Source organism: Miniopterus schreibersii, assembly GCF_964146895.1.
Source record: "Miniopterus schreibersii genome assembly, chromosome: 10".
NCBI classification, from domain to species: domain Eukaryota; kingdom Metazoa; phylum Chordata; class Mammalia; order Chiroptera; family Miniopteridae; genus Miniopterus; species Miniopterus schreibersii.
In genome coordinates, this window is record NC_138110.1 from 47958332 (window position 1) to 47966937 (window position 8606).

An 8606-nucleotide genomic window follows, 5' to 3' on the forward strand; every position below is an offset into this window, starting at 1 on the left:
GCACAAGTAACACCGTTTTAGTTAGACAGACATGAGCAGAGCAAGGCCAAAGGGCCAGGTACAAAAACCCACCAGGGCATTAAGCCCCGGATGCCTACCAAGGGACAAAACTGGGAAAATAAGAACCTTGTCCCCAGGGAAACTTATCCTCGCCCGCATATGGCTGGTCATGTTGATGGCTAAATAGCCATTTCAGACGGTTGGTAAAGAAAAACTGAATTTATTTAAGGAAAGGGGGATGGGGGAGAGGGATATCCAAAGGGAAGGACTCCACAGCACTGAGACCCAGTTGTCAGTCTCCTAGGAAAGATTTCAAGGGAGTGACACCAGACAGCAGCATTGTATGTAGTAAAACAAATGAATTTATTAAGGAAGCAAAGCAAGCCCATTTATTAAGGAAGCAAGGCAAGAAAATGTATACTCTTGGCATATAGCAAAAGGGGGCACTTAGCCTGAGTGTGTGTCAAGTGGGGTTCAAGGGGTTTCATACCCTTCTCCCTATAGGTTTCACAGTTCCTCTGCTGGGTATCTTGGGCACAGACTAGATTTCAAGATTCTCCTTTTACTTTGTTGTGGCTTTCCCAGAATTTATGAGAACATCTGGCAAGTCCCAAGACTGCTGGCTTCTTTGTTTAGTGAGATAAACCCCCCCCCCCACCTTAACAGTTACAGGGTAATTTAAGCTATGTATGCTCTGGTTAGGGAGGAGAGGTATTAACCATTTGCTCTCAAGGGTCCTTGGTCGAGGAATATAAGGTCTTGCAATTCACAAGCTGGCTGCAAGCTGCCCAAACTTTGGCCTAAGTTTTCTTGTCTCAGTTTATCTATTCCACTTGCCCAGGAATTTTCCTAGCTTTTTAAATTTTAAAAAAAATTTTTAAATATATCTTTATTGATTTCAGAGAGAGGAAAGGAGAGGGAGAGAGAGAGATAGAAACATCAATGATGAGAGAGTCATTGATCGGCTGCCTCCTGCACACCCCCGACTGGGGATCGAGCTCACAACCCTGGGCATGTGCCCTGACTGGAAATCGAACCCTGATCGCCTGGATCCTAGGTGGACGCTCAACCACTGAGCCACGCCCGGCTGGGCTAGCTTCTTTTTTTAAAAAAATGTGTTTTTATTGATTTTAGAGAGGGCAAGGGAGAGAGAGAGAAACATGGATGAGAGAGAGGCATGGTTCAGCTGCCTCCTACACGCTCCTTACTGGGGGATCAAGGCCACAACCTGGGCATGTGCCAGGTTGGAATCAGTGAACTCTTGGTTCATGGGTCAACACTCAACCACTGAGACACCAGCTGGGCTTTCCTAGCTTCTTGATACACTGTTACACTATGTTCAATAATTAATGTTTCGGTATTTTCAGTATTTTATTTTATTTCAGTTATTTAGTGCATTTCAGTTATTCAGTTATTTTTATCATTTAACAGTAAAACTTTAAGGTTTTAGGTTACCAAAAATACTTGGGAAAATTATTTGAAAAGTGGACCTAAAACATTCTATTCCACTTATGTTTATTTGATTTACTTACTTTGAAATTATGTCTAGGTTACCTATGAAAATTTCATCTGTCAATGTAAGAAACATCCAAACCTGTAGAGAACTTTTATGAACTTATTTGAGCCAAACTGACGGCATGCTGAAGAACAAGATCTCAAATGCTCCTGAGAATAACAGTTTTGCAGCTTCTTTTATGAATTTGGAATAAAGGAGGGGATGTAAGAAATATTGGAGAAAACAAGGCCAGAATTGAATGACAGGATAGTTAAAAAGATTATGTGCTCTCGAGGGTTAATACCCCCTTCCAAGGGGTATTTCTTCTGGTATTTGAAAGGTGTATTAACCTAGATGCACAAGAACAATGGACAGGGCTGGCTTAAAACCTTTCACTAAAGAAGTTATAAGACTGGGGCATGACAACCACCATGACCTGCTCAGTTAGGAATTTATGATCATATCGCTCTGTGAGGTTACTTTCCATAGACTTCCCCCCACCCTCGTTTTTGTCTACACATCATGCAAGGTTAATTTTTTAGTGACAATTTTTGTAACAGAGAACATGAACTTATTTGACTAATAAACCCAGGAGAATTAAGTTGTTTATCTGCATTGTATTCAATGTTATGAACTCTAAAGACACATCTATTTTAGTCAAACAAACTTAACCTAGCTTTTATTTATTAAAGATTAATCCTAGATCATGTAAATTAAAAAATATTTGGGTTAGACTCTATATTTCTGAGTTTTAGAATACCCAATCCTAACAAGCACTTGCTTTCAAATCAATTAATTTTAATTTATTATATTAATTTTAACATGACAGGTTAAAAAAATTCTCACATTTAAAACATACATATATAGACACACACAGATAGACTCAGAGAACTTTTGTCATGAGATAGGTGCAAAAATAAAAAAAATGGTTTATAAAAGAATAATTGAAGGCAAAGTGTTTTTGGTGGTTGAAATATTTTAAATTTATCTGCTCAGACGGCTAAGGCTTTTACTGATACCTGTGAAGAAGACAGTGTAGGTCTGTATATTTGTTTTTGACAAATCAGCTTCCAAAATTAATCTTCCCCCTTTTTTTTCTTTTAATAAGTATTACCTTCCTAAAATTTACAGTTTAAAAGATAACCTCAATATGAGTTTCTAAATGAGACTATATATTTTACCCCAAAGTTTAAGACAACTTATAAAGTTGTGGACAAGATTAAAAGAAATTAGTAAAGCAGGGTGAAACACCCTAAGTTAGCAACCCTTACAGGTATAAAGGTACAGGGAAGAAGCAGTTATTAAAACTCAGAGAGTGGGCAGGAGAGGGCTGCCAGATGGATGTTGTGGCTTTCTTTAGAGAAATACATCCACTGTAATCTTTAAAAAAAAAAAATCTTTATTGATTTCAGAGAGAGGAAGGGAGAGAGAGAAACATAAATGATGAGAGAGTCATCATTGATCAGCTGCCTCCTGCAAGTCCCCTCCCAGGGATCGAGCCTGCAACCCAGGCATGCCCTCTGACTGGGCATCGAATCGAGATCTCCTGGATTGTAGGTTGATGCTCAACCACTGAGCCACGCTGTCTGGGCCACTGTGATCTTTTGACTTCTGCAGGAATACATACTGTATTAGTTTCCTACTGTTGCTGTAACAAATTACCACAAATTCTGTGGATTAGAACAATACAAATTTATTATTGTACAGTTCTGGAGATCAGAAGTCTGAAAACATGTTTTTACAGGTTTAAAATCAAGGTGTTGGCAGGGCTGCATTCCTTCTGTAGGCTTGGAGTGGGGTGGGGGCGAGGAATACAATCTTTTCTCTTCTAGTTTCTAAAGTTTCCCACAAACCTTGGCTTGTGGCCCCTTCCGTGAATGGCATCACTGCAACCAGTCTGTATCAGGAATTATAGGGTGTCCCCAAAAATGTATACACGTTTTGAATAATTATAAAGACAGTATTTATTAAAATACATTTAATTTTCAAAATTGAGCTATCATTTGTTAAAATGCATACATTTTGGGGAGGACACCCTGTATAACGATGGGTAGAGAATTTACTGATATAGGAACACACATGATTTGGGAGTCCTGGTGAAGGCATCTGAATCCACTTATAATTCACTGCTGGGATAGTTTGGTCTTTTCGTGTTTTAAAAAAAAATTTATTTATTTGAGAGAGAGGAAGGGAGAGGGAGAGAGAGAGAAACATCAATAATGAGAATCATTGATCAGCTGCCTCCGGCAAGCCCCCTGCTGGGGATCAAGCTGCAATCGGGCATATGCCCTGACCCGTAATCAAACCGGGATCTCCTGGATCATAGGTCGATGCTCAATCGCTAAGCTATGCTGGCCAGGCTGGGATAGTTTCTTAAAGTGTGGACAGGATGATGACCTACAGTGAATATATTCTGCAGAGTACTAGAAAAATTCAGAGAGGTTGGGTGTTAGAATGGATCCACTATGTGGGAGCAGAGAACTTGCCACTTGGCTATGTTCCTTGGGAGAATTCAGTGGACACTCCCTTCAGAAAGCACAAGGATTGCAGTGGTTTGGGAGATATGGGCATCTTTGAGAGGCTTAGTAGGACACACCATTTTTAGGCCAGCGCTGACCAGTGGGAGATGCTGCCAATGGGCTGTCCAATATCAATGGGGATGATAGGATTCTGAAATAGCAGAGGGTAGGCTGTTGCACACGGAGGGTGAAATTGCCGAAATGGGAAGCAAGGCCAGATGGTAGAGAGCCTTGACCTGCAAAGATCTGTGGTGGTGACTAATACATCATGGTGCTCTGTTCTAGGGAGTGAGAGGCATGGCAGCTAAGTAGGGTGTGAATTGATTTGGATAATTTAAAAAAAGAAAAAAATCAAGTGACGGAAAGCTGAAGTTTTAAATTAACCACAGCAATGGAAAATCACAATCCCTAATTCAATTTCTAAAGCTAAATCAATTCACAGACCTAAAAGCACATTGATTGAAGGGAAGTCTGCCAGTTCCCCTTGATGAAGGACTGTGCAACATTGCTAAAAGTATAAGTCATAAATATTACCCAGTCCTTCCCCAAAGGAAGTGACAGCCATATATCAGGGTAATGGTGCCTAAGGAAATGAGTAGAGAATCTGGGTTGACACAGATACCGCAGGATATGAAATACCATTATGTTCCTCCCGCTAGAGTTGGGGCTTATGAAGGCAGATGATAAAATGTAATTCCAATCTAAGTACACCGTACAATGAGCCCACTGGGTCCATGGACTTGTCCTGTGGTTATTTTCCCAGTCCCCACATGTATAATTGGGATAGTTTGCAGAACCCTTAAAATGATTTTCTGACATGTTGAATAAGAGAAAAGGAAGAAGTCACTGAAACTGCCTCCCAGTCAGCCAAAATAAAAACTAGAAGCACTCCTAGGAGGAACTGCAGAGATTAGCACCACGGTAAGAGACTTCAGGGTTGGAGGGTGGTGGTCCCATCAGTTTACCTGACGCCCTTACAAAAATCAGATGGATGATGGTAGATAAGGATGGGCTGCTACAAATTTAACTAAATAGTAGCCCCAATCATTGGTGTCACGCTCAGTGTGGTAAGGACCGAACAGTTTCCAGAACTTAAGTGGCAATTGAACTGTTAATACTGTTCTTCTCCATACCCACCAATGAAGAAGTTCAGAAGTATGTAGTTAGCTTTCAGTGGGAATGAACAGCCATACACATTCACTGTCTTGCTCCAGGACTTTTACTTTCTGTCAAAATATAGTCCTCTGGGATCTTTATCTTCTTGGCACGTGCAGAATATGTCATTAGCTCACTCTCTGAGCTGTTCATTCCAGGTGAAAGCTAACTACTTTTGATCCTTTTGATTGCTGGCCTCCTCATTTGCATAAATGGTCTTACTTTGGAATGTGAGACTCATTTTCATATATTTTCATATATTTCCAGTGAAGGCTTTGGTTTCACTTTTTAAATTGCTAATAGTTTACTTTTAAACTTTACATAAAATAAAATAAGACACAATATTAATACGCATTCATTCCAGGTAGTAGTTACCTGGGTATTTGTCTTATAATCATTTTTTTCTTTTTTGGTATTAGTTATGTTTTTACTATTGTCAAATACACATAGCAAAATTTATCATTTTACTGTGTACAGTTTGGCCGGGCGTGGCTCAGCGGTTGAACATCGACCTAGGATCCAGGAGATCAGGGTTCGATTCCTGGTCAGGGCACATGCCCGGGTTGCGGGCTAGGCCGCCGATCAGTGACTCTCATCATTGATGTTTCTTTCTCTCCCTCTCCCCCTCCTTTCCTCTCTCTGAAATCAATAAAGATATGTTTAAAAAAAAAAAAAGAAGAATGTTCACAGTGCATCAAACACAATTTTGCAATGCTCAGTAAAGTACACTGGGACAGAGAGACCACAGCATGGCACCCAGTGTCGCCACCTGAATCACACTGACTGAAATCTGAGCCCCTGAATGAATTCCCTCTTCTCATCAGCTGGCTACTACACTCATCCTTCAGGTCTCAATTTAGACATTGTTTTTTCCAGGAATTCTTTCTGATTCCTTAAGACTGAGTTATATTTTTCTCCTTTGAATAGAAATGCTACCTCATAGCATCACTGTATTATAATTTCCTGCTTGTTCCTCTCACTTCCTGGATTGTCAGCTCCTTGAGGACAGGGGCTGTGTGGAGTCCATTTTTTTTTTTTAATTTAAAGATTTTTTTTTATTGATGTTGAGAGAGACGGGAAGAGGGGGGAGAGAGAAAAAAACATAGATGCGAGAGCGGAACATCTATCTGCTGCCTACTGCACGCCCCCTACTGGGGATTGAGCCAAAACCCGGGCATGTGCCCTGACTTCAAATCCAACCAACAACCCTTTGGTCCATGGGTCCATGTCTAACCAACTGACCCACACTGGCTAGGGCACGGAGTCCATTTTTACAGCTCCCACCCTGCACAGTTTCCAGCCTTGACTACATCCTTCATACATTTTTTTTTTTTTAATATATCTTTATTGATTCCAGAGAGAGGAAAGGAGAGGGAGAGAGAGAGATAGAAACATCAATGATGAGAGAGTCATTGATTGAGCCCACAACCCGGGCATGTGCCCTGACCGGGAATCGAACCCCGATCGCCTGGATCCTAGGTTGATGCTCAACTGCTGAGCCACACCCGGCCGGGCTCCTTCATACATTTTTGAATTGCACAGATTCTTGGTCCAGGCAGGGTGCTACAGTGGGAATCTATACTGGCAGAGGGGCAGAATGAGGGTATTGAATGCCCTCACTGAATGGTAGGAAATATTCAAGACAACCACCTACTAGAAATCGTAGCACTTTATGCTGGTTATCATGCAAAGAAAGTAAACACACTAACTTTTAATTTAAAAAAATGCAATAGCTGATCTTCAGCTGATATTCAGTTTTATCTTCAGTTCCATTCAAATGTCCCATTACAATTTATTTAATCAGTCCTCTATTGTTGGACATTCAGATTGTTTCCAACTTTTTACTATTACAAATAACAGTAAAATAAAGAGCATTTTGATGCATGTTGCCAAATTTCCCTCTAGAGAAGCTGTACTAATTCACATCCAGTTAGCAGTGTACTCTCTGTGACTGAGACACTTTAGCCTGGAAATACTGATTTGCCAAAAAAAAATCCAGGACTGCCTCTTGGGTGTGCAGTGTCCTAGACAAATGCACACAACTTATTTTAACACAAATATATATACATTTGTTTTAAGTATGTATTACAAAATTCATAGCCCTGTGTGATTATATGAATTTATTGGTAAAGATTTAGAATGGATAAAGAGATACTTACATATTTATTCATCGTCAATCAGTGCTTGTAAAGATTCTTTGTGGTGTTTTGGCACCAACTCTTGCTTTTCTTTATTATCAAGTTACCATTCTGGATAATGTCATAGCTCCCGTTTTGAGAAGAAATAGCTCACGTGGTCATTACTCTCCATGCCATGGTTCTGGCACCTGTTTGTGCTGTCACAATGGAGATGATCTTGCCTCTGCAGCCTTCTGGGACCATTTCTGTGATGTTGCTGCATCATTGCTCAGGAGTCTGGCCTGCCTGCTGCCATGGGCATTGGCTTCCACAGACTCTCTCCAAGTTGTTTCTGCGTTTGGCTGATGTGGTCACCAAGGCAACCCAGAGGGTGCAGGAAGATGCAAATGAAGGTTCATTCTTCTGGTTATGATAAAGGCACTGTTTGGAATTTTATAACATAAAGGCAAAATAATAACCTCCAACCATGCCTTTCCTTGACCTCCTTTAGTCTATAATCACTGCACTCTTAGAATATGATCTCTTTCATTGTTGACCCCCACCCTGCATTCTATACCCTGTCACCAGCTGGGGTGGGGGTGAGGGGTCAGGCATATAGCCCTTGACTGAGAGATAAGCTCACCCCAAAGGACTTACGACTGACCAGGTAAAGTAAGACATCATCACATTCATTGTAGGTAAAAGAGGGAGATCCCGTTGGAGTTGAATAGCAAAGGTCATGCAGGCCCTCAGAGGAAGATGACATGTGGCATGAAAACTGCAGAGGGGCTGAGGTCACCACTTTGTTTACCAGAGCTAAGAGAGTAGGGTGACACCTGCTGCCAGCGTTGCTGCCCTAGGATGCTGTTGGCTGCAGGCAGGATCAACCCAGATGGATCCTGCAACTCAGAGCCTTGAACTTCTCATGTGCCCAAGGTAACTGAGAGTTACCACAACCTGTGTGTTAGCACCACTGTTTTGACCCAATCTCTTGAGATTCTGTGAAAGAAACACTGTACAAGTAAGGGCCTGTGACCTACTCCTGGCCCTCCTGGACCTGCCTTGGTTATGACACCCTGGAGCTACCTCATGGACAGAGAGTCCTCAGTCCCACCCTCCTCTCTCCCTTCTACCCCTGCCTAGCTCATGGGAAGGGGAATAGAATATCAGAGAGTGCCCTGAAGGACAGAGATGGGTTCTGAGATTGTGAGAGACCTGGTTTGTGACTGGATGCCCATCCAGATGGCCTGGCTGCCGGGGGAGACAGAAGTGTTGAGAAAGGCAATACACAGTGTACTTCTGGCCACTGGTCTGCATCTA